The following is a 14,680-nucleotide window of genomic DNA, read 5'->3' on the forward strand; positions in this document are numbered from 1 at the left end:
CAAATTACGGTACAAGGACCAGCAGGATTGACATCACGTAGGAGCTTGTTAGATCTTCATAATCCTGGGCACCCAGACCTTTGGAATCAGACTCTCATTTTGTAAGATGCCCAATAGAGTTTGCAAAATGCTCTGCCTGACTTCTGTGATCCCCCTCAGCCTGAGCACTCAGATATTATAAGAGCATAGGCTTAGGAGGAGTTTCACTTAATGCATCCTTTATAAATCTGATCTAGGGTAGGAGGGCAAGTCCTTCATGAGGACACTGAGACAGAGGGCAGGACTCAGCATAGGAGATTCTGTTCAGGGCAGCTGCCAATGAGACAAGGTCTGCAGAATTTAGATACGTGATGACTCCCAGAGCCAAACTCTACTACCAAACCCTCTCCCTGAGCCCTCCCTTAATAGTGATGAAACTACTCCAGGTAGTTCTAGACACTCTCCACTGGTGATGTGCCCTGTAATTAAAACATTTCTGCATCTCCTACTGTGTTGGTTAACTTTATGAGTCAACTTGACTGGCCATGGGATGTCCAGATTAAACATTATGTCTGGGTGTGTCTATGAAGGTGTTTCCAGATAAGATTAGCAATAGGTAGACTAATTAAAGTAGATTGCCCTCCCCAATATGAATGGGCATTATCCAATCCATTGAGAGCTTGAATAGAACAAAAAGCAGAGGAAGGAGGAACTTGCCTCTTTTTTCCTGTCTCACTGTTGAGTTGGAACATCACATCTCATCTTGTCTTCTCTGGCCTCAGACTGAGATTTATACCATTTGCTCCCCTGGTTCTCAGGATTTTGGACTTGGATTGAACTACACCACTGGCTTTCCTGTGTCTCCATGTTGCAAGGTTGTGTATGGCAAATCATGGGACTTCTCAACCTCTATGATTATGTGAGCTGATTCTTCATAATAATAATAATTTATTGTTATATATTTATGTAAAAAATATATATGTTTCTGTTTCTGTTTCTCTGGAGAACCCTAATACACTTAACCAATACAAAGGTAAGGGGCATGAAGAACTCATCCACCTACAAGTGAAATTTTGTGCTCTAGTCCTCAAGGAAATCCCTTATCACTGGTTACTTCCTAAAATAGTGATCCTCAACCTTGGGCAGTGTGCTCCCCAGGGTACAGTTGGTTGTCACAACTGCAGTGGAGGTTGACATTGGCATCTATTAGGAGGCAAGGATACTGCTAAAATCCTACAATGTATAGAACAGCACCCTCACAACAAAGAACTATCTGGCCCCAAATGTTAATGCATCGAGGCTGAGAAACCCTGCTCTAGAACAAACATCGTTACCTCATTGATCAACCTAAGAAATTCTCAGTGTTTGTGAACCTCATGCACATCACCATTACAGCTAGATAGGTGTCAGAGAGAGGTTTGCTTGGCAGCTCCTAGCAGCCTTGATCGGAACACCACAGGTCCAAGCCCTGGGCCACCAATTCAATGTTCCATGACCAGGAGTAAATAGATTCTGGGAGAACAAATCACGCCAACCAAGCCCTCAAGAAAATACAACATCAGGGGACTTCCCTGGTGGCGCAGTGGTTAAGAATCCGCCTGCCAATGCAGGGGACACAGGTTCAAGCCCTGGTCTGGGAAGATCCCACATGCCGCGGAGCAACTAAGCCCATGTGCCACAACTACTGAAGCCCGTGTGCCTAGAGCCCATGCTCTGCAACAGAGAAGCCACCGCAACAGAGAAGCCACCGCAACAAGAGAAGCCACTGCAATGAGAAGCCTATGCACTGCAACGAAGAGTAGCCCCCTCTTGCTGCAACTAGAGAAACCCCACGTGCAGCAATGAAGACCCAATGCAAAAATAAAATAAAATTTATCTAAAAAAAAAAAAGAAAAAAGAAAATACGGGGCTTCCCTGGTGGCGCAGTGGTTGAGAATCCGCCTGCCGATGCAGGGGACACGGGTTCGTGCCCCGGTCCGGGAGGATCCCACATGCCGCGGAGCGGCTGGGCTCGTGAGCCATGGCCGCTGAGCCTGAGCGTCCGGAGCCGGTGCTCCACAATGGGAGAGGTCACAACAGTGAGAGGCCCACGTACCGCAAAAAAAAAAAAAAAAAAAAAAAAAATACAACTTTTGCCATCGTGTTTATTAATTCATAACTGGAGAGCCACCTGGCATAAGATCTAGATCAGATTCTCTTCTAGACAAGTTGACTCTGGGGATTATCTTGGCTAGGGCAGAATTACAACTAAGCAGCCATATACTTTCAAAACCAGGGTTTTCTCCCTGTGATCATCCATTGGATTAACCCCACACCATTCTAGGGGAAAATGATGTCTAGAGAACACTCTAGGGCCAGTAAACCAGAATTGCAGCACACTTTCTTTGGACAGCACCCACTAATTCTTATATTTCTTACTCTTTGACAGCTTTTTTTCATCTATGACCCAAAGGTCCTTCACCTCATTACTGAAAACCTGTGGCACAATTGAAGAGGCAGCTTCTTTCCATCACCTACCTCTCAGAATTGTGTCTTCCTGTACACACGCTGGCCTCCTGATGAAGATGACAAGCTGGCTTATAAGCACCATCTCTTAAACTGAATGACTAATTGCATGCATTGCATGCCACTTTCACTGGTTTCCATATTAGAGATAACCTATTTCCCAGGGCTGCAAATTCATATTCTCTGGAACCTTGAATCTACCCACATATACTGAGTGTAACCACTGGATGTACAAAATGAAGTATGCCTGATGATAGTACATTTCATCTTATATTTCAGTAGCAGCCGTGCACATCCCTGGTATATGACCCACCATGCAGATGACTATCTCATCACTTGGTGCGCAAAGGGTCATAAAAAAGTCTTATTATCAGGACTTCCCTGGTAGTCCACTGGTTAATACTCTGCACTTCCAATGCAGGGGGCACCAGTTCAATGAATGGTCGGGGAACTAAGATCCCACATGCCACGCAGCACAGCCAAAAAAAGAAAAACGAAAAACAAAACAAAACAAAGTCTTATTATGCCCTTAGCTACCTGGGGAGAGGCGTACTGTTAGGAGCAGAAGGGTATCTGCTTAGAATGGCTCATCCTTGGAGATGCTAATATCAGACAGTAGAGGTTCTGAAACTTGGTTGACCTCAGTTGGCTTCTCAGGCTCTGAAAGAAAAGAAAAATGGCATAAAAAATATCAGAGAGCCCTCACATGGCTGAGAGACCACATCATGCCTTAGACCTGGGGTTGTTATGAACTGCTTAGCAGAGAAAACTTGGTGGTCTTTGTCTGGACCCCTGAAGACACGAAGTAGCATTCCCTGAAAGGATAAAGCCCACTGCCAGAGTTTAATCTGGAATTTGAACCTGACAGCCAGAGAAACCAACCTCCCAAGGTCAGAGCAAAAAGGGGAGCTAAGGGTAAAAAAAATCAAAAGATGTATGCTTCCTCTTCCCTCCTGTCAGCCAAAACCCGCAAAATAGCTACAGTGGCTCCTGCGTGGCTCCTCATCAGTGAAGTTTGCAAGCCAGCCTCTCTGGAACAGGAAGGGAGGAAATTTAGTTTCCAGATAGTAATGTCCAGATGGGCCATGAGATGAAGTCTCATGCAGCTCTGTGGGCACAAAAAGCCTGGACATGCTGCCAAGTGGATTCCCACAGACTGTATCTTCCATCGAGAAATCTCAACGCTTCTGTTCAACCCAGCTAGAGAAGTCACCAGGGGTCTCTGAAAGACCTAGATTACACACAACTCCTTTAGTTTGCCAGTTTCATTTAGAATTGTGTAGAAAAAAAATGAAATCAGTCACAGAGGTCACAGAGGAGCCCTAAGCAGTCCCCTTGCTCCATGCATACACACTCATTCGTCATCACTGCTTCCTGCCAGCTCCTGCAGCATCCGACTTTTGCTTATTTATTTACATCTTTACTTATCCCAGCTGCCTCTGCTCACAAAGGATTTGTGACATCGTCCTATCTCCATTTTACTGGTAAGGGCAAAAAAGCACAAGATCAGTAGTTCTTTAGAGACTCATGCACCAAACCATGGAATCAGTTCCTTGAGTCGCACTCGCTCTCCACTCTACACTAAAGAAAACCATGCAAGGACTGACCTCATTGTGGTCACATGGAGTCTGAGATGCAAAAGCTTGAAAGGAAAAATAACTCCCAGGGACTTCCCTGGGGACTTCCCTTCCCCAGTGGTTAGGACTTCATGCTTCCACTGTGGGGGCATGGGTTTGATCCCTGGTCAGGGAACTAAGATCCCACAAGCCAGGCACCATGGCCAAAAAAAGAAAAAAAGAAAAGAAAAATAGCTCCCACCTCAGAGGATGGTAAGAGGATACACATGGCCCTGGAGAAATGACTGAGCAGAGAGAAACCCTGACTTTCTCTACAGGACTGTTAAACACCTATGGATGACACATCCAACATGCTAGCCTACCAGCTGCGTGGTTTCCTTTGCTCCACCAACCCTCCCCTACAACCCACTGCAGTAAACCACTTCCAAGAACATATCCCGGACTTTGTTTTCACTTAGAAAAGCATCACCTATGAAATCTGGGCTGTGAGCTCCTTAAGGGCAGGGACCACCTGGGATCCATTCTTCTCTTTGTTCCTAGAGCCTCCCACAGTAAATGGACAAAGCCAACGTTCAGTGACTGTTGGATGCATGACTCACACTCAGAAATCCCACTCTTCAACCAGCTCTTTCTGTCTTCCTACTACTCTCACCCCTAGAATCAAAGTAAATGTGCTCTCCAACCTCTCTGGTTCCTCAAGCTTCTTATACTCTCCAGCTCACCCAGTTAAGTCTCATCCTCCATTCACTTTTCTCTACGCAGCCTGGCTACTATAACTACACTCCACTTGGCTCTTACCAGGACCTTTCTGCTGCCCTCCCACCATCCCCAGGCCTAACCCCAAGACCACTCTAACCCTCGCCTGCCAGCTTTCTTGTCCAAAGGATAAGTGTTTCTGAAAAAAAAAATCATTCGTATTAGCACCATTGTAAATGTTTGGTTTACAACCTCAGTAAGGCCCTCATTTTGCTAGGAAAACTTCTAAGTCCCTTGCATTGTCCTTTCTCATTTCCAAGAGAAAATGTACCAAACCACTACCCCATTCTTTCAGCCCCTTTCTCCATCCTCACCCCTCTTGTGTTTCCTATCTTCCCAGAGGAAACAGCAGCCAAGTTACATGAACTGTAACTCCCTTCTCTTCCATCTGATCCTGACCTTCCTCCCTCATTTCTCTAAGGGAGTTTTTACCTGTGCTTTTGATCAAATCTTTTCCTCCTTCTTCCTATAAGATTTCATTCCATCAGTGATTCATCCTTCTTTTACCTTTCTTGTTTGACCAATCTCCATCTCTATCTATACAGAGGTAGGCAGATAGAAAGATATACTTTACTATATACTATTCACACAGAAAGACAGATAGAGAAGGAGAGAGAGATTATATATGTGTATAATTCTCTCTCTCAAACTTGCAGTTTCTCCCTTTCTCCTTTCCTTCTCTCCCCCACCTCCGTGTGTGTGTGTGTGTGTGAGGAATGTATATATGTCATATATTTACATATATACACACGAGATGTGTTTAGGCAAAAACATGCATATATGTGCACATACATGTATGTACACACACACGTCTTTCTCCTTCAACCATTTTCTCATTCTTTCCTAATCACTGTCAAAATCTCTGTCTTTCAATTTGCTGGTCTTACCCACAAAAAACTTGCTCAATTGCCCTCACCCTTTTAAAAAAAAAATTTTTTTTTTTGGCTGAGTTGTGTCTTTGTTGCTGTGTGCAAGCTTTCTCTGATTGTGGTGAGTGGGGGCTACTCTTCGTTGCAGTGCATAGGCTTCTCATTGCTGTGGCTTCTTTTGTTGTGGAGCATGGGCTCTACGTGCACAGGCTTCAGTAGTTGCAGCATGCGGGCTCAGTAGTTGTGGCTCACGGGCTCTAGAGCACAGGCTCAGTAGTTGTGGCGCACGGGCTTAGCTGCTCTGCCACATGTGGGATCTTCCTAGACCAGGGATCAAACCCATGTCCCCTGCAGTGGCAGGTGGATTCTTAACCACTGCACCACCAGGGAAGTCCTGCCCTCACCCTTAAATGACCTTCCCTTTATTCAGCCTCCCTGCTAAACTTATACTTCTTCTCTCCATTTTTTTTTACCATCATTCAATCCTTAGGGATCTCATGTCCCATCCTTCTCCATTTATGCTGCCTAGCACAGTGCCTGAGCACATAAGTTCTTTAAAATAAATTCTGTCATGGATATGAGTCAATGTTTTAGACACCTCTGTGATCTAGTGTTTGACTCATAGTGAATGCTTCCATTGACTGAATGAATCTAAAAATGAACAAACGTGGTTAGTGAGAGAGATCTGCAACCTAGCTAAGCAAACAGAATGAAGTATAAAAGCAATGTAAGTTAAGTGGTGAGGGTGCAGATGGGAAAGAGTAATTAATTCCAATAATGGGAGAGCAGTGGGCAGAAATCATAAAAACTTAATAGAGAGGTAAGATTTAAATTGAACTACTGAGTATTAATTTAATACAAATTATACTAATAACTCATATTTATGGATACCTTCCTCTGTAACCAGGCAATGCTTTATGTAGAATATTTAAGAATGTTTAATGTAAGTATATTAATTTATAACAATCCTGTGCTATTATTATTCCCATTTTTCAGATGGGAAAATTGAGGCACAGAGAGGTAGGGCTATATAAGATCACTCAGCTAGAAAATATTGGAGACGGAATTTAAACTCAGGCAGCCCATCTCTAGTGCTTTTAACTTCTAAACCATACTTCCCAGAGTAAAGAAATGTACTAGAGACAAAAGGAATAATGTGAGGGAAGGTATATGGCATGTCTAGAGCAAAAGAGTAGGCAGAAGGATTTACTAGCAATTAAAGATGGAAAGGCAAAGTAGGAATTGGACCTTGGAGAATCTGCAGTGCCTTACAAAGGAGATAGAATTTTATTTTATGAACAATGGTATTAACAGAAGGGTGACATGGCCAGTTCTGCTTTCTAGGAAGAAAACACTGGCAGAAGTGGAGGCTATGTTGGAGAAGTCAGAGATTATAGATTATAGTCTGAAAGACTCACTAGGGGTTAACTCAACAGTCCAGGTAAAGGATGAAAGTACCTGAAACCAAGATGTCTGAAATAAAATGGGGATGAAGCTGCTGAAGAAGTCAGCAACCCAGAAACCAAACCTAACAGGTGTAGACCAAAACAAAAGAAATCAAAGCAAAAAACCACCAAACGCATGTTCTTTAGTCAAAAGACCAGTTAAGGGACCGTCTAGCAAGACAGAAAACTCTTAGACAATAACTACTCTACCCCAGCCAAACACCATAGGAAAAACTGTGGCCCCAGCCTACACCCATAACAGCAAAGGCTGAGTGGGGGAGCGTAGACTTCCATCCTCGAGAGACTAAAAGAAGACACCCCAACGTCCGCATCAGAGTGGCATTAGAGAAGACCAAGTAGGGAAAGGGGACTTTCATACCAGACAGCTGGTAATGAGCCACTCTTCCTGGCAGTATCAGTGGAGAACACATAGAAAACCTGGACTTCACCCCACCCAGCTCCTCTCCCTCCTTGCTGGAGTAATGTAATAGGAGACCTAGTGAAGGGTCAGGACTTTCACCAACCCCAGTGGTTAGAAGCCCCACCATCACCAACATCATGTCAGTGGAGGCCACATGGGATCTGGAACTCTCATTCTCACCCAGCAGTAATAAGAAGCCAGTCAATAGATGCCAACACCAAGATGATAGAGATGTTATAATTATCTGACAAGGATTCTAAAGCAGCCATGATAAAAAACACTTCTAATAGCAATGATGAATGTGCTTGAAATGAATTTTAAAAAATGGAATGCCTCAGCAAAGAAATAGAAAGCCTTAGCAAAGAAATGGAAGATATAAAGAAAAAAATGAAAATTTTAGGATTGAAAAATATAACCAAAATTAAAAGCTAAGTAAATGAGATCAACAGTAGAGTGGAAAGGACAAAGGAAAGAATCAGTGAACTGGAAGGTAGTACAATGGAACCTACTCAGTTGGGCAACAGGGAGAAAATAGATTTAAAAAAATTGAACAGAGCCTTAGGGACCTGTGAGACTATAACAAAAGATCTAACATTTGTGTCATTAGAATCAAAGGGGAGGCAAAACAGGCAGAAATGAAAAAGTGTTTTAAAAAATTAAGAAATAATGGCTGTAAAATCCCCCTACTTAGGAAGAGATAAAAATCTACAGATATGAGAAGCTGACCAAATCTCGAAAGGATAGACTCAAAGAAATCCATGCCAATCCGAAGGATCAAGATGGTGGAGGAGAAGAAGGATGTGGAGTTCATCTCTCCCACAAACGCATCAAGAAAACATCTACTAATGAAACAGTTCTCACAGAGCGCCTGCTGAACACTAGCAGAGCGCCCGAGACACCTAAAAGGGCAAGAAGAATCCCCGTGTAACCAGGTAGGATGAAGGAAAGAAGAAAGGAAAAGGAAGAGGAGAGGAAGCAGGATGGGACCTGCACCCCTAGCAGGGAGCTGAAGAGGAGGAGAGCTTCCTGCATCTGGGGAAGCCCCCTCACCAGTGGGGAGATCACCTGGGACAGAAGGGGAGCTTCGGGGTCCTGGAGGAGAGCACAGCAACCGGTCTGTGGCAGGAAGCACAGACTGAGACCTACCCAACTGGTCCATGCCACAGCCCTGCATGCCCCGGCCTGAGACATGTGCCCATCAGTGTGGAGGGGGGCTGGGTGCCAAAACATGGGGTTGGGGGAGCAGACCCGGGGAGGGGACTGCTGTTGGCTGTGAGGAGACAGCCTGCGGGGCCGGGACTGAGGAGCTCTGCAACCTGGAATGCTCCTGGAGGAAGCCCGGACCACGATAGAAGAAATGCACCATCGTTGAGTGACGTGCAAAGGGCAGGGCCGCCATTGCAGCCTCTCTCCTCATGTGCCGGCCCTGCCTCCACAAGCACTAGGGAGGGCTCCCGCTGGAGAAGGCTCACACATCTCCGGCCATTGCCTCCTCTGCATCCACCCCGCCTGGGTAACTTGCTCGCCCCAATCGCTTGGGCGGCCCACTCACCTGGATTGCTGCCTCGGCTCCCTCCCACCTGACAGGCTTGTGTGCTCTGGCAGCCTAGGGAGCAGAGGCTGGTGGGTGGCCCACATTGAGAGGTGGGGCTGAAACAACAGCTGAGCCCCGGGGGTTCTGTGACTAAGAAAGAAGAGCTGTAATCTCTCCTTGTGGCTGTGCAAATTGCGGAGTTAGACCTCCACAGACAGCTTCCTAAATTCAGTGTTTGCAGAACATCCAAATGGACAAGTGCTCCTGCAGCTGAGACGGGTCTGGCTTTAGGACCTGTGGGCTTTATGGGCACATACAGGGGATGGGTAAGGCCAGAGTCTGAGCTGCCTCCATAGCAGGTCCAGGTACACAGTTACTGCAGTCCTGAGACCTGACCTCAGTGAATCTGTGATGGTGGCCTGGTGAAAACAACATGTGAGAATCATCAGGGCCAATTGACAGCATACCCACAGTTAAGGTAGGACCGAGAGCAGTGCCAACAACAGTGTACCTTGTGTGCCCACACAATGAATGAAAGGGGACACAACTGAGCACACTCACAGGTAAACAGCTACAGAGGAGGAATATTCAGTGGATTCTCTCCCAGTGGGAGTGCTCCAATCTCACCTAACTCACACCGCAGATCAGAATCACAGCTAAGAAACAGATCTGAGGTCCTCTATTCCAACAAGTAGGGAGCAGACCATAACCCTGACAGGGCAGTGACCATGACAGAGCAAAGGGGAGGCTGCACTGCATATCCAGGGCAGGCTCTGGCCATGACAACACCAGTCAAACCCCTTATTCAGGGGGATAACAGCCAGCATACACTGAGGGAAGAGGTGGCAGTCACCCATACTAAAACCAGAACTTGGACCAAAATATATATATATATATATATATATATATATATATATATATATATATATATATATATATATATATATATATATATATTTAACCAACGAAGGCTACATAAGGACCTTCCCACATAAAAATAGCTCTCCAAGACAATCTGACAGTCTGGCATGAGGAGGGAGAACCTCCAGAGCATTTAGCCTTGAAGGCCAGCAGGGCTTGAGTGCAGGAGCTCCACAGGGCTGGGGGAAACAGAGACTCCACTCTTGGAGGGCACACACAAGGTGTCAACACAAAGCAGTACCTCCATAGGAACCTGGGATACACCTACCTAGGGGTCTTGGAGGGCCTCCTGGGGAACCAGGCATTGGCAGTAGCTCATTGTGTGGCAAGGGGACTGGTAGCAGAGGCCCCAGGGAATATGAATTGGCATGTGCTCTCCTGGAGGTCCCCATTTTGACACCAACACCCGGCTCCACCCAACAGCCTGCAGGCTCCAGTGCTGGAACAGCTCAGGCCAAACAACCAGCAGGACAGGAACACAACACCACCCATCAGCAGACAGGCTGCCTAAAGTCATAATAAGCTCACAGACACACCAAAACACACTGCTTGACATGGCCCAGCCCACCAGAGGGACAAGACCCAGCTCCACCCAACAGAGGCAGGAAACTGGTCCTCCCACCAGAAAGCCTGCACAAACCCCTGGACCAAACTCACCCACCAGGAGGCAGACACCAGAAGCAAGAGGAAATACAATTCTACCACCTGTGGAAAGGAGACCACAACAGAATAAGTTAGGGAAAATGAGATGACAGAGGAATACGTTACAGACGAAGGAGCTAGGTAAAAACTTATAAGAACAACTACATAAAGAGGAGATCGGCAGTCTACCTGAAAAAGAATTCAGAGTAATGATAGTAAAGATGATCCAAGATCTCGGAAAAAGAATGGAGGCATGGATCAAGAAGACACAATAAATGTTTAACAAAGACCTAGAAGAACTAAAGAGCAAACAGAGAGGAACAATACAATAACTAAAATGAAGAATACACTAGAAGGAATCAATAGCAGACTAACTGAGGCAGAAGAATGGATAAGTGAGCAGGAAGATACAATGGTGGAAATAACTGCCACAGAACAGAATGAAGAAAAAAGATTGAAAAGAAATGAGGACTGTCTCAGAGACCTCTGGGACAACATTAAATACACCAACATTCGAATTATAGGGGTCCCAAGGAAGAAGAGAAAAAGAAGGGCCTGAGAAAATATTTGAAGAGGTTATAGCCAAAAAATTCCCTAACATGGGAAAGGAAATAATCACCCAAGTCCAGGAAGTGTAGGGAGTCCCATACAGGATAAACCCAAGGATAAACATGCTGAGACACATAGTAATCAAACTAACAAAAATTAAATACAAAGACAAAACATTAAAAGCAATGAGGGAAAAGCAACAAATAACATATAAGGGAATCCCCATAAGGTTATCAGCTGACTTTTCAGCAGAAACTCTGCAGGCCAGAAGGGAGTGCCATAATTTATTTAAAGTGATGAAAGGGAAAAAATACAACCAAGAATACTCTACCCAGCAAGGCTTTCATTCAGATTCAACAGAGAAATCAAAAGCTTCACAGATAAGTAAAAGCTAAGAGACTTCAGGACCACCAAACCAGCTTTATGACGAATGATACAGTAACTTCTCTAGGCAAAGAAAAAAAGAGAGGCCACAACTGGAAACAATAAAATCACAAATGAGAAAGCTCACTGGTAAAAGCAAACACACAGTAACAGCAGGAAATCATCCATACACAAATATGATATGAAAACCAGCAAAAGTAAGAAGACAGGAGTACAAATGCAGGAAATGGGAACTGCATTTGAAATTAAGAGACCAGTAACTTAAAACAACCTTGTATAAATAAAGACTGCTATATCAAAACCTCATGGGAGGGACTTCCCTTGTGGCACAGTGGTTAAGAATCCACCTGCCAATGGAGGGGACATGGGTTTGAGTCCTGATCTGGGAAGATACCACATGCCACAGAGCAACTAAGCTTATGTGCCACAACTATTGAGCCTGTGCTCTACAGCCCATGAGCCACAACTACTTAGCCTGCATGCCACAACTACTGAAGCCCATGTGCCTAAAGCCCATGCTCTGCAATAAGAGAAGCCACCACAATGAGAAGCCCATGCACTGCAATGAAGACTAGCCCCTGCTCACTGCAACTAGAGAAAGCCCATGCACAGCAACAAAGACCCAACACAGCCAAAAATAAATTAATTAAAAAAAACTCATGGGAAATGCAAGCCAAAAAACTACAATAGATACACATACAAAAAAGAAAAAGCAACCTAAACACAGCACGAAAGATGGTCATCAAACCAAAAGAGGAGAGAGCAAAGAACAAAAGAGGAAGGGAAGAAAAAAGACCTGCAAAAACAAACCTAAAACAATTAAGAAAATGGCAATAGTAATATGCATATCAATAATTACCTTAAGTGTAAATGGATTAAATTCTCCAACCAAAAGACACAGACTCGCTGAATGGATACAACAATAAGAACCATATATATGTTGTCTACAAGAGACCCACTTCAGACCTAAGGACACATACAGACTGAAAGTGAGGGGATGGAAAAAGATATTCCATGCAAATGGAAATCAAAAGAAAGCTGGAGTAGCAATACTCTTTTCAGACAAAATAGACTTTAAAATAAAGACTGTTACAAGAGACAAGGAAGGACATGACATAACGATCAAGGGTTGAATGGGTTCAATGCAAGAAAAAGTGTTCAATGCAAGAAAAAGACATAGCAATTCAATGCAAGAAAAAGACATAGCAATTCTAATATATATGCACCCAACATAGGATCGCCTGAATATATAAGGCAATTGCTAACAGCCATAAAAGGGGAAGTCAACAGTAACACAGTAACAGTGGGGGACTTTCACCCCACACTTACACCAAAGAACAGATCATCCAGACAGAAAATGAAGAAGGAAACACAACCCTTAAATGACACATTAGACCAGATGGACTTAATTGATATTTATAAGACATTCCATCCAAAAGCAGCAGAATACACTTTTTTCTCAAGTGCACATGAAACATTCTCCAGGACAGATCACATCTTGGGTCATAAATCAAGCCTTGGTAAATTTAAGAAAATTGAAATCATATCAAGCATCTTTTCCAACCACAATGCTATGAGATTAAAAATCAATTACAGGAAAAAACTGTAAAAAACAGAAACACATGGAGGCTAAATAATATGTTACTAAACAACCAATGAATCGCTGAAGAAATCAAAGAGAAAATCCAAAATTACCTAGAGAAAAATGACAATGAAAACACAATAATTAAAAACCTATGGGACATGGGACTTCCCTGGTGACACAGTGGTTAAGAATCTGCTTGCCAATGCAGGGGACATAGGCTCGATCCCTGGTCCGGGAAGATCCCATGTACCATGGATCAACTAAGCCCATGCACCACAACTACTGAGCCTGTGCACTAGAGTCTGCAAGCCACAACTTCTGAGCCCACATGCTGCAATTACTGAAGCCCGTGTGCATAGAGCCCATGCTCCAAAACAAGAGAAGCCACCACAATGAGAAGCTCACACACTGCAATGAAGAATAGCCCTTGCTCGCCCCAACCAGAGAAAGCCAGCAACAAAGACACAACACAGCCAAAAATGAATTAACTAATTCATTTAAAAAAATAAACAGAACCTATGGGACACCACGGCAAAAGTAGTTCTAAGAGGGAAGTTTATAGCAATACAATTTTACCTCAAGAAACAAGAAACATCTCAAATAAACAACCTAACCTTACACCTAAAGCAGAGAAAAAGAACAAAACCCAAAGTTGGTAGAAGGAATTAAATCATAAAAATCAGAGCAGAAATAAATGAAACGGAGACAAAGAAAACAAGACAACAGATCAATGAAAATAAAAGATGGTTTTTGGAGAAGATAAACAAAATTGTTAACCTTTAGCCAGACTTATCAAGAAAAAAAAGGACTCAAATCAATAAAATTAGAAATAAAAAAGGAAAAGTTACAACTGACACCACAGAAATACAAAGGACCATAAGAAACTACTATATACAAGAAACTATATGCCAATGAAATGGACAACCTAGAAGAAATGGACAAATTCTTAGAAAAGTACAACCTTCCAACACCGAACCAGGAAGAAATAGAAGATATGAACAGATCAATCACAAGTACTGAAACTGAAACTGTTATTAAAACAACTTCCAACAAACAAAAATCCAGGACCAGATGGCTTCGCAGGTGAATTCTATCAAACATTTAGAGAAGAGCTAACACCTATTCTTCTGAAACTCTTCCAAAAAAATTGCAGAGGAAGGAACACTCCCAAGCTAATTTATGAGGCCACCATCACCCTGTTACCAAAACCAGACAGAGATATCACAAAAGAAGAAAATTACATGCCAATATCACTGATGAACATAGGTGTAAAAATGCTCAACAAAATACTAGCAAACCAAATCTAACCACACATTAAAAGGATAATACAGCATGATCAAGTGGAATTTATCCCAGGGATGCAAGTATTCTTCAGTATATGCAAATCAATCAATGTGATACCTCACATGAACAAACTGAAGATTAAAAACCATATGATCATCTCAATAGATGCAGCAAAAGCTTTTGAAAAAAATCAACATCCATTTATGTTAAAAAAAACTCTCCAGAAAGT

At 43.5% G+C, this 14,680-nt stretch overlaps 1 protein-coding gene across 10 annotated transcripts in view; it reads right to left on the reverse strand.

Annotated features, from left to right (window-relative positions):
* The window catches only part of EVA1A (eva-1 homolog A, regulator of programmed cell death), a 63,535-nt gene that overhangs the window by 22,215 nt on the left and 26,640 nt on the right, over positions 1–14,680 (reverse strand). For 5 of the 10 annotated variants that reach the window (XM_081254336.1, XM_081254332.1, XM_081254329.1 and 2 more), the window contains one exon: positions 3,022–3,144. The exons of the other annotated variants lie outside the window; for them this stretch is intronic. The gene's annotated coding sequence lies outside the window, so the exon portion shown is untranslated. The remainder of the gene's footprint in view (positions 1–3,021; positions 3,145–14,680) is intronic. 10 annotated transcript variants of the gene reach the window in all.

This window comes from Mesoplodon bidens (assembly GCF_964165515.1).
Source record: "Mesoplodon bidens genome assembly, chromosome: 14".
In the NCBI taxonomy this organism is placed as follows: Eukaryota; Metazoa; Chordata; class Mammalia; order Artiodactyla; family Ziphiidae; genus Mesoplodon; species Mesoplodon bidens.